General features: G+C 30.7%; 1 protein-coding gene across 2 annotated transcripts in view; it reads right to left on the minus strand.

Annotated features, from left to right (window-relative positions):
- Window positions 1-13234, minus strand: part of LOC123012145 (calcitonin gene-related peptide type 1 receptor) — a 159825-nt gene that overhangs the window by 106446 nt on the left and 40145 nt on the right. The window lies entirely within an intron of this gene.

A 13234-nucleotide genomic window follows, 5' to 3' on the forward strand; every position in this document is an offset into this window, starting at 1 on the left:
AATGAAAGTGGCTATAAAAATGCTATTTTTTTTAATTGGACTTTTTAAGGAGATATGTTATGTTGTCTACTTCTGAAAAAAAATCTTAATGCATTCAAATTAATGCAGGCAAGAAGCTATGCCCCTAAAAATGTCAAAAAGTTAAAAAAAATCATATATGATTTCTGAGCAATCAATTATAACAAAACTGAAACTAAATAAAATTTAATTTATTTTTAAGTTGTTAATCATTTACACACGTATTGAAAATTTCTTTTAGTAAAAAATTTTAAAAGATTTGTTAAAAGTTTTAAAAAAATTTTGTCGTCCAATTTCACTCTTACTGCAGTCCAGTTTCTATATTTATTTTCTAAATATGTATCTTCACACCAGTTATTTCTAAATGCAATATGTTTAACTTCATATAATATCCGAAGTATCTTATTATGGCAACAGGTGGGTAATTTATTTTACAAGTGGGTTATATTTATCACTTAATCTTCAAGTTTACTATCCTTCCTCAAGAAATTTCATTGAAAGAAAAGACAATATAACAATGTAATGCCTGCGTTTATTATTACTTCAGTAAAACGTAAATCAATAAAATAATGTTTGAGCGTTTACATACCAGTAATACATTCAACTAATTTTATACAAAATTGTACTTTACATTTTCTTTATAAGCAAATAGCTTTTAAATCATTAAATTGTGTTCATGATTTGCAACTGTTGCCATTTACATCAAGCGACATATGGCAGAGGCAGTTGGATGTGATCAGCAGTAACACTCATAAATAATAACTGTCCTGATAGAACTAGCACATTGTTGGTGATTTAAATTGCAACCATTTGGTTAACTTTTATTTTTGTTGTCATAATATAATTTCTCTTTAATGGCGTTGGTTTTTCTTCTTAGTAAGAAATTTTCTAATCACTGAAATGGCTACTTGTGATAATAATAAATAACAACTTAACATACCAATTTTAGAGAAAATTATGAATTCATAAGATGACTTGACTAAAAAACGCATTAGTTTAATGCATTATTTTTTGATAAACGGTTTTTCAGAATAAAATTAAGTATACCATAATTTTTGTAAGAAATAAGCTTTCGCTATTTTAAACTTGATTTCATTTAAAACAATAATACAGGGTGTTTATAAATGCCTGAGCATTAAGTTACCTCTGGAATTTTTGTTAAATTTGCCGCCTTGTTATGATGACTGTACTTAATACACCTACAAACATGGAATCGTTGTTTCCACTTTTTTCTTCTGTGATATGTTCAATCGATTTGGCTCAATTTTAAGTTGGAAATCAACCTGAATCAAAGTATTTCAACCAAATACTGGCTTCAATAATAGTTTTCTTCCAAAATAAAACAATTTGAGCTATTTTCAATCCAATTTTGCTCGATTTTAATACAGAATTAACTCAAAACTAATGTATTTGTCATTTTCATAAAGTGTGGTTTCAGTTCAGCCAAACGTTAGACGTAAGTTGATAGTTGGCATTTACACCACTTGAAACAATTTCTTGTGAAACTACGAAACTTTTTGACCGGCAAGCATTAACATAACCTTACTTTTTTAATTTAACTTGTGGATACTGCTTTAAAGTTTTTGAGAATTTGAAGTTATATTATCTACCGATCTAAGACTTCGAAGTGCCTGGACGAGCCCTGAACCCCGAATTTGGGGCAAATAAACTACACATAGAAATCATCGTGTGACGAGGATGTGGAGCCCTCCACGACATCGCGACACTCTCCACGAACAAACGTTAAATTTCACTTAACAAACTCATTTTTGCTCATTTGATCCTTTATTATTCGAACGATAAATTTCACGGATTGAAAGTGTTGAATTCAGAATATCAGTCAAGCGGCAAGTGATTGTCAAAAACATGTTGACACAATTTGCAAAGCCAATTTGATGCCCAAGCATTTATAAACACCGTGTATATTAAATCATTTGTAAAATTAATTTCTTATTTTTATTTTCTAAAATTTTAAAATGCAATTATTCAGAACTAATTGTTATTAAATAGTACTGACTTATTCTGAGTATTTGTAGCAACTTAAATATTTTTTTTTGTTTTCAGTTTATTTTAGTGGCCCAGGTATGAAATCAATTTGATCGTAACGAAGGTAGTCCAAGCTAACTCTGGCTACAAATGCCGGGTGTTGTCTTGTTGAAACAATTGATTACAAGAGGTCTTGAGGTGTGGTATAACATTTGCTTCTACCACGTTCTAAAAAAATGTTTGGCCATCTCGTCGCCTGTGATGCAGACTAACAAATTCTTAAGTCGTATACTATTTAATGCAATAAATGTTCAAAATGGACACCGTTCCTTTCCGGGTAAATTGAGTAACATGCATTTCTTATCTTTTGCAACATTTCGGGTAATTTGCCTAATTTTATTCCTGAAACGCTTCTTAAGATCCTCAATGTTATTTGATTTTGTCGCAAATCACACCCGAAATGTTTCAAAACGTACGGAATACATCTTACGATCGTTTTGCAGTTTGTCAGAAATGAAACGATATCCATTTTAAATATTTGTTACATTAAATAGGATTCATCTTATAAGATTGGTTTTATTTTTTATAATGTAGGCTTTGAAAATAATCAGAAAATAAATAATACATTGCATTCCTTGTAAAACGAACTTTCAAACGAAGCGTCACTTGTCATACCATTACATTTGAAAAAAAAAGTCATAGGTGGCTGCGCATTTCAGAAAGCAGATAAACAAAAACCAAATGTGTCAAATGATGCGCAAGGAAAAATAAAAATTGACCTGTTTCAGGATTTTTTACAAAAATTGCCTATATTGAAATTGTGAACTTTATCCAGTTAAAAATTCCACTCTGTATATCCATAATCGTCCTTGTGAAAGGAAATAAGTCTCTCAAAGTCTAAATTGTAAGATGGCGATCTTTGCAGTCTTTTGTTTTTGGGCCGCGTCTTATACATCCTGCTCTTCATGTTTGACCTTCTTGGAGGCATGTCTGATACCTAAAATGCACCACAATATTGAAACTCCTGTTCGTCTGCTTTAAACTCTTAAACCCATTGTTCGCTTCCTATTGTAACTTTAAAAAAAACTCATTGGACAGATCAAAAACACAGTTAGAAATGTACTGTCCGTTAATCGTGTATTTACTGCAGCTAAAACAGCCTACCGTCACTTATCAAAACTAAAATGTTATAACATAAGACCCAATGAACTCATTTGGCTGAAAATTTAATCGTTACTTTTTTTGACCAACACAAACAAATTATTGCGATATATTCATAAATACTGGGTGTCTGATTTCTATGTCATTTAGTACACTAGGTGATTTTAAGGTATGTGCAAATATTTTAACAGGCGATAGTAGAACTGAAAAAAAAACAAAATAACTCAACTTGCCTTATCTGAATGTTTATAGTTTCTGATATACAGGGTGGAAATTCGCGCACTTCCTTAAAAAGGAGTAATTCAGTAGTCCCCCAGAGTATTGAAAAAATGTTAAAAAAATTCTATCTGTCATAAAATTTTGACATATATTTTTTGACGTTTTACTTATTTTTACGTCTATTTAATGATACTTATAATATTGTATATGTTTTTTTATAATTATTTAGAAAAAGTACAATAAAAGCCACAAATAACACTAAACAGAGTTACAATTTAAGATACAGCTTCCTTGTTTCTTCTTCTAATAGCCTGTAGCAAAAGAGGGTGAACTCTCCACACTCGCGTCGAAAGAAGTGTCAAAATAATGCAATATAAACGAAGTTTGAACTTTTCGAGTGTTTTGTCTAAAAGTTTACATTACTAGTAATCGGTAACATTTGAGGTAATGAAATTGAGTGATATCTTCAACAACAAAAAATGATTCAAAATTTTTACCGTTTGATGATTTTTTTAGAACACTTTTTTCTGTGCCTGTTTTTGCCCATTTTCACTGTTTTTCTTAAACAATGTAAATTAGAGTTGGTGAAGTTAAAAGCTTTGCTCTAAATTTAAATTTTTTGACAAACACAACCCTATGTACCTCAAAAACTATAAACATTTAGATAAAGCGAGTTGAGCTATTTTGACTTCTTTTGAGTTTTACTACCACCTGTTAAAATATTTGCATATACCTCAAAAACATCCTGTATTTAGAATAAGTATATAAACATTACAAAAAAAAAAACGCTGAATTTAACATTTGGAGGGTGTAGGCGTCAAACGGACTTCGGATTTGAATTCAGCGTATTAAAATACATAAAAAAAATACTTGATCCAGTTTAATAAAAATTTCTTCATTTTCATAACTGCAATTTTTTGCAATTATTAGCCGAAATTTTGAGGGTGTACGGACCAAACGAAATTTGGATTTTGATTTAGCGCATCAAAATAAACAAAAATAGATAGGTCTATCCAAATATACAAGCCACTTTTTTGTGCCGGTGTGATTAACTGATTAGTAAATGCAAAAAGTATTTTTAGCTTTCAATTTTTCTATAAAAAAAAATAATTCTTGTGCGAAAATGTTATCTAAAGTTAATAATCATAATTATTTCTATGTTGTATTCAAACACAAATAGTTGAGATGTAAGCCACAATAGAGTTAGTGGGTTAACTATGTAATAAAATGATTGAAATAATAATTTTTGTTTTCATTTGTAATGTAATAAAGAGCTGGAATATGTAGAGACAGGAAAATTAAATTGCAAATAATAATAAAATTGTTACAAATTTTATATTTCAATTCTTTTTTTAAAATCAACAAAACAAAAAAAACAATTTATTTTTGTTCTTTGTAATAATTTTGTGTCCAAATTTGTGTCTGAAAAAACACCCACTTAAATGTTTATAAAAATGAAAGTTTTATGCTGGAGGATGCTATTTCTAACAGTCTTTAACAATTGCCGACATTTACGTGCATATTCAAAGTGTTTTAGTGAAGACAACAAAGCTCAACTGCTGCACAGTGGTGTTTGTTTCAAAACAGTTGCAAAACTTCTTGACTTGTCCTTGTGTCTGTGTATGACAATGACGTAAATTAGAATTTGTAATAACTCAAGTGTTAATAGTCTCCATTCGCTAATTGATGTTTATGCGTCTAAAGCGAGAGTTGCCTTCATCAATGCAGATTGTAATCACTGCAATCGTGTAAATACAGGATGCTCCAGAACTCGCGCCCCAAAGAAAAATTCCATATAAGATACCAGGAACATGGAAAAAATGTTAAAAATTTTATCTATAAAAATTTCGAAGTTATGAGGGCTTAAAGTTTGCACTTTGACTCTATACATTTCTGTTGGAAAAATGATTTTCCAAGTTTTTTTGCTATAGGCTATTAAAAGAGGAAACAAGGAAGCTGTATCCTAAATAGTAACTCTGTTCAATGTTATTTGCAAAATTTTTGTCCCTTTACTAAATTATTGTAAAAAAACGTGTATACAAGATCTTCAGTATCCTTCAAAAGATATAAAAAAAAATGTCAAATGGTAAAAAATAAATGTTAAAATTTTTTGACAAATTGAATTTTTTAAACATTTTTTTCATGTTCCTGGTATCTTACCTTACTTAAAAATTTTCTCTGAGGCACGAGTTCTGGCGCACCCTGTATAATACAGGCTATTCTAACGAGTTGGACAATATTAATGACATTTAAATGATAAAATTGCCAAAAATTAAATATAGAAGTGCAAATTCTAAAATTTAAGGCTACATCCAAAAATGCCAAGAAATATATCGATGACTAAGCGCACAATTGTTGTATGTCCAATATTTAAGTTCCTTTATGTCATAAATGGACATACAATAATAGGCGCTATTAGTGTGACGTCAGTAAGGTACGTGACTGTACCTTTGAAGCTAAACAAATAAAAGTTTATTTCTTGAATCCTGGACGTGTAGGGAGATTGTTTCTAAGGAAATAGTTGCTATGAAAAATGTTTGTCGTTTCGTAATGGTTTTAACAATTGTAGTCAACATTTCTGTAATTTAATCTGTTCTAACCTCACTTTCTGTGTACTTCAAAAATATGTGTACAGCATTGCCAGAATGTTGCAAACGACAGGAGTGGATAGGTCGTACCAAAAAAAAACAAAATAAAAAATATTAACATTCGCATAATGTGTATTTGGCTGAGAATATAAATTATTATTATTTGTTTATAAGTAAATATAAATATCTAGTACAAAAATCTAGTATCAATTTGGTACTATAGTATCACAACTGGCAACACTGTATGTTTAGCTTGAGTACAGTCTCGTCTGTGACGTCACGACTAATAGCATGTATTGTGCGATATGGTACCATATCGCTGAAACACTGTATAAACCTTTTGGTCGTTATTATTATTACAGTGTGTCCCCGGATGGAGTGAATTTACCAAAACTGCAAAGGAAAAATATTTTTTGCTTCACCTGAAACGCACAAATCTGTAATTAAAACTTCATTATTCTAATTCAGTGAAAAGAAAAGTTGATTTTTCTTTTGATTTTGGATTTAGTATAATTTTTTTCTGCTTTTTATGTATCACATTGGCGGTTTCATTTATTTGACAATTATATGTCACTTTGACAATTATTTTAGTAAAAAATAATGATAGTTCTTGTTAAGAAAATTTTTTTCTTCAAAAAATTTTCTATATAGGTTTTACTTTTTCGAACGAGAAACCCTCGATATCTCGGCCATTTGGAGTCGTATCGCGATGAAACTTGTACACCCGGGGAAAAAACTATTCACCAGTCTAACTTGGCGCTCACGCTGCGCTTTGTTGCAATAGTGTTTCAAACTAACTAGTTGAGGAGCAGGTATAAAATGTTTTAAATCCCATCACATTGGCGGTTTTACTTTTTTACTAACGATGTGACTTTGCCAAATGAGTTTACGAAAGAATAATGAACATGAAAGCAAGTGTTGTTTAATAATGATTAACCAAGTTAAATAAATATTGCGACAAATTATTAATTAATCATCGCATGAAAATATTTTTAACAGTAATAATGGGGTGCGACCCCGTAATCTTTATGAATTGACAGATAATGTAAATGAAGTTTGGGGGCAAATAAGGCGAACAAATTTGTGTGAAATCTTAGTCAATTCCATGCCACGCAGATTGCAGGAATGCATTGACGCCGAAGACTACTACATTAATTATTAGAACATTGTATTTTTGTGATTTACATTTAATTTTATTAATAAATAACTAGTTTCTTTCGTTTTTTCTATTTATCTTTTTTTACCTTTAAACAAAGCAAAAAAACAGTGGTAAATTTAATTTTACAAGAAGAAATTTTTTTTTAATTTTAGGCCAACACTACACTGCTACACCTGAAACGAGCAAATCTGTACTTAAAACTTCATTATTCTGATTCAGTGAAAAGAAAAGTTAATTTTTAATAATATAATATAAATATCGAGCGATCAAGATAATTTGTAATCGAATCATCTTTGCATCCAAGGACGTATGTTTGTTTTTGAATTAACTGCACGTGAAATGTCAAATAAAATGACAAGTCGAAAGGTAAAACGGCAATAAAATGGGCTGGAATTAGTCGCCGAGGTATAATAATACGAGTAAGACCGTTCTTTTTAAAGGTAAATTATAAATTTGGTTATTATAATCATCGCCTTTTTGATGTCATTTTACCTTTCGACTTGTCATTTTACTTGACATTTTACAGACATACGTTTTTGGACTCGATTACAAATTATCTTGATCGCTCGATATATAATAATAATTATTATTTTTCTTTGCTTTTTAAATCTCATTACATTGGCGATTTAATTTTTTGACAACGTTGTCACTTTCAAAATTAATTAATTAATTGAATAATTGTTTTTGTTAAAAATAACTTTGTATTTTTTATCTTAAAGCTGTTTTTTAGAATTGCCATTTATTAAAATTATATTTTTCTTGAACATTTGTTATTTAACTTGCGTAAACTCATTTGGCAAAGTCACATTGTTATTAAAAAAGTAAAACCGCCAATGTGATGGGATTTAAAACGCTGACAAAAATAATTCAAAAAAAAGTCCAAAATCAAGAGAAAAATGAACTTTTTTTCTATTAAGTTAGAATAATAAAGTTTTAATTACAGATTTGCTCGTTTCAGATATTGCAAGAAATGTTTTTCCTTTGCAGTTTTGGCGTATAATCAAAGATAAAAAAAAAATCCTCTTGTAAACACAATCCGGGGATATACTCATTGAAGCAATTTACCATAACATAGTTTTTAAGAAACGTGTGTCCTCCAGTCCAGACCAACTTCCTAAATAAGGGTTTTTCAACATATTATACCTGCTCCTCAACTAGTTAGTTTGAAACACTATTGCAACAAAGCGCAGCGTGAGCGCCAAGTTAGACTGGTGAATAGTTTTTCCCCCAATCGATTCTACGTCGAAAAAAAAAAGTAAAATTTTTGTCTGTCTGTCTGCCCGGTATTTCTGCGAACCGCGATAACTCTTCACAGAGTCATTCTTTTTCGATGAAATTTGGCCAGTAGGTGCCTCTCGGCCGCCTCAAGAACCCTATTGATTTTGGAGCCGATTGGCTGACGGAAACGCCTGTTATCACTAAAATTCGGGAAAAGTGAGGTTATGACCGCATATTACACACCTCTAACCAACACGGCATCGTATGGGAGACCGGTTAGAGTGGGCGCTGTTGAATCGAGTGAGCCCTATCGGGTGCGTAGCCCTCGTGAGCCCTACATGGGGGCGCAGCCCCCGTAACCTCCACTCGGGGACGCAGTCTCCGTAAACCCTAATCGGGGGCGTTGCCCTAGTCGGCCCCATCGGGGGCGCAGCCCCCTTAAGCGCCATCGGAGACGCAGCCCCCGTGAGCCCCACTCAACGGAAAAATTAGATTAAATTGACCATTAAAGAAAAAAAATTCTTTTCGCCTTTTCTCATCGAATAAATGCAAATTAACGACCGATTCACATCAATTCCCGTAACGAGCTAAGCAATTTAAAAAGCAACAAACAATAATTACAAAACGGGGACACATAGGGCCGCAATATAAAATGGCCCGAAGGGCCAATACTGCGACGCAGACCAAGGTAAGCAAAATTATGCTTTTCACAAATATGTTTGTTATTTAACTTGCTTTTGTCAAAGTAACATCACTGTCAATGTGATGGGATTTAAAAAGCAGAGAAATATTATACTAAATCCAAAATCAAGAGAAAAACAAATTTTTTTTACTGAGTTAAAATAATGAAGTTTAAATTACAAATTTACTCGTTTTAGGTAAAGCAAAAAATATTTTTCCTTTGCGGTTTTGGCGTAAAATCAAAGATAAAACTAAACTCAATCCGGGAACGTACTGTATATTACCACTAATTCTAATTATAACTTACACTTAAACCTTAAACTTAATGGAATACGATAACCTGTATCACTCTATATCAGTAAGGGAATCACTAAAAGAATCAAATGGATCATTAATTTTTTTAGAACTTTGAACGAGTTTAAATTTTGTAAAAAAAAATTATTGAATGTATTTCTTCTTTATTGTTTTCTTATTTAGGCTCATTCTTGCTTTGCTTGTTTATGCATCAGATTTATTTAAATTTTAATAATTATTATTTTGTTGAAAACCTAAGATTGCATCGGTTTACTATCGTCGAAAAATATCATAAATTTCAAATCGATTACAGAGAAGCACTCGATACAGTTATTGCTTGTGTTTCCTCATCTGTTGCAATATTTTACATCACATTAAATCTGATTGCAGTATTCCCGAGTTAATAGTGTTTCATAACAATCCTCCAAAATCAGTCTGCTCCAAAGTAACTTCAAAGTTTTATAAGATTCAGCAATAAGAAGGCGTATTTTTTAAATGTTTATTTCAAAGAAACCAAAGTCGTACAAAAGCTTGATAAAGTATTTAAGTAAAATATTCTAGACACTTGAAAAGACTTTATTAGTAATTCATGAAGATATTGCAAGTATTGTCACGAACGCAACTTACAAAACGGTGATCAAGTTTAGCTATAACGACCTTGTCTCAATGCATGGAGCAGTTTCAGAGGAATAAACGCGTAAGTTTTTCCCCATAAGGCAATATTGCAAAAATACCAGTGCTTACCTTACTTGTGCAAAAATGTGATTTACACTGTATTTGCTTATTGTCATTTCGAACAACATTTTATAAATTCTAGTTTAATTTAACTGCGTCTAATATAAAAAAGCAAACAAAAAATTTAATCAATCAAATAATTTTATAAAAATTTAAGAATAAAAAAACTGCTGCAAATAATAAAAATTATTATCTTCCTTTAATGCTTCCATGCAGACCAGACACTGTTGATGCTCTTTGCGAACGCGCATTCAATTCCATGTACTAAAATTATTTGAAGCAATTCTTTTAACTCTTGAATGTAAAAATAAAACATTGCCTATAAACCCACATGTAATCCCTAGTGGATGGATTCAGGTCTAGAGATCGAGCGGGCCATTAAATGGATCTGTAATTACAGTAGAACCTCGGTGATCGGAAGTAATAAAGATCCAGGTCAATTTCAATAAGGTGAGTTATTAATGTAATAATAAAAACATATTTATTATACAGGATGTCAGTTTTAAAACTTGAAATCGGCAATACATCGACTCTCCCAACGAAAACTATAGTAACTCATAAAAATTGGTTTTTGAGTTACGATGGCTCATGTACAGCCCAACGCCTAAAATACAAGAACAATGAGAAAATTTTTCTTTGAATTCATAATTACTTACCAAAATTTAGATCCTCAGCAATTTTCAATAATATTAAACAGCTCCTTGATTTTTTATTAAAGATTCAATGCAATTTTTCAAAAACTGTAATTTTTGAGTTACTATAGTTTTGGTTGGGAGAGTCGATATCTAGAACTGAAAAAGTTATTGAGAATCACTCAAAATCATTTTGGTGGTTTGTAGGGACAATCAAAATAGCATGGTAAGTGAACGCACCTCCACCCACACTTAAATACAATTTAAAAAAATTATTTTAAGTCTTTGTTTTTGAATAATTAGAAAAACGGCTTTACCAAATAGATTGTTGTATGTCATTTTTGAAAAGCGCTTCTTATGAGCTTTCCAGCGATATATCACAAGCATTTAAAATTCTCAACTTGGGGTGGCTGTGGCTTTAAGGGTGGGTAGAGGATGTCATTTTGATTCCCCCTAGAAACTACCGAAACGGTTTTGAGTAGTTTTCAAAAACTTTTTCAGTTCTAGATATATTGCCGATTGCAAGTTCTAAAATTGACACCCTGTATGTATTTCATTCTAGGTAACAATAAAAATAACATTTTTTCTAATTCAAACTAAAAGCGAACAATAAACAATACATACTTATGTAAGTAAATGCTACAAAGAATCAAGAAGCAAAAAAATTAAATTGATTGAAATCGTAATTCGAATAACCGGAGTTTTACTGTCTCTATACCAATTTCATATGTCAGGCGAATAGTCAGTATGGAATCAAACGTTTTTTGCTTAAACTATTTATTTTTTGGAAAAACTAATTGATAAATGATAAAGAAGATACTATAAAATGTGATATTTACGATCACATTTTTTATATTGCTTTAATTTATATTACGAGTAATTATTATTTTCTGCAGACAAATGATTTAAAAAAAAACGCTTGGTTCTATTCTTTATAGTCAGCCTGTATATTTTAATTACTGGTAGATACATATTTACACAATTTTAACTAAAATTTTTATAAATATGTGTTTTCACTGTCCCAAAATACGTGTACGATTTAAAAATTTTGTTTGTTCCAATTTAAAAAAAAAATACGCAAAGGAATATAACGTGAATTTTTACAACTAAGCTATAACATAACTGGAAAACGTTTAAAAAATAAAACTTATGACTTATGAGTAACATTTTATAAATTGGTAACTATAAGCAGTCAAGTTTTGGATAGTTTCTGCCATGACAACCGTAATAATACTATACACAAATTGTCAACCGATAAAACACCAAATTAACAATTTTGACAATTAAAATATTATTTTGACAAATATCAAACTTCCAGGGGCTTCTAGATTTACTTTTTCCATGTTTAATTTAAATAAATAACTACTGATACATTAAATTTCATTATTTCAATAATCCATAAAAAAAACTAAAATCGGATGCTTATTTTAGAACAGAGAGAGTAATAGTTTTTACAAATATACAAGGCAACTAAAAAGTTGACTGTCATCTTTTTTTTTTCATTATTTCAATAATCCATAAAAAAACTAAAATCGGATACTTATTTTAGAACGGAGAGAGTAATAGTTTTTACAAATATACAAGGCAACTAAAAAAAAGTTGACTGTCATCTTAAAAAAACGGAAGCAATAAAAATGTGTACTTAGATCGTATTTTCTAAATTACATATTTCATAATATATTATGAAACCATAAGTTTTTCTTAGTTTACTGCCTTAAAAGTTTTTATACTCTTTTTCATATTTATGTGCATCAAGTAGGTTGTAGAATTCTAAATGCATCTTTAATTTAAAGGCCAAGTCACACAATTTGTATCATTAATGTCATTGAGAACAAATTTAATCACATCAATAATGACAAAAATCTTTCTGTTTGCCACCCTACACTAATGGGGTACTATACTATATTTTCTTATTGTCTAAGTTAAATCTACATAAAAAGATAATATACCCGTCTTTTGTGTTTTTTGCGAAAGCGTGCATTCAAGGCGAAATTTTTTTTTTGAATTTGGTGAAAAATAAACACACTTTCAAACACACGATATTTGCGCCAAGTGATCACGTGAGCAGACCCTGACGAACGCGCAAAATCAGCCAAAGCCGACAGCTCTAACCCAAGCTCCAGTCTGCGATGCGATGGAAGAAAGTCGTCGGTAAGAGAGACAAAATAGCGCTGCGTTTGCTGATTGGACGGGGAGGATCAAAAACCACTTGTTTAAATCTCATTTATTTAAAAAATTACAGCTTAATTGAAAATAGATTTTTAGTTACATTGCTATTTAACAACGAAGAATAATATAAACCTAAATTTTGCCTTCTTTTTTCATAGTATATATAGTACCCCATTACGTTGTTAGCTTTGATTATTTTTTGCTTTCTCAAAAACTGAGGTGCACATTTTTAGGGAGGATTGAGGTTAAGATTGTTTGAATTTTCGCATGGTCGCCAACTTAAAATGATCCTTTTCAACGACTACTTTGATGCACATTAATATGAAATCCTCCAGTGTAAACTGTTGTAACATTTTAATTGGCGCTCATAACCC

Source organism: Tribolium madens, unplaced genomic scaffold, assembly GCF_015345945.1.
Source record: "Tribolium madens isolate multiple individuals breed KSU strain unplaced genomic scaffold, Tmad_KSU_1.1 Scaffold_19;HRSCAF=116;Tcas5.2_LG9, whole genome shotgun sequence".
Taxonomy (NCBI): Eukaryota; Metazoa; Arthropoda; class Insecta; order Coleoptera; family Tenebrionidae; genus Tribolium; species Tribolium madens.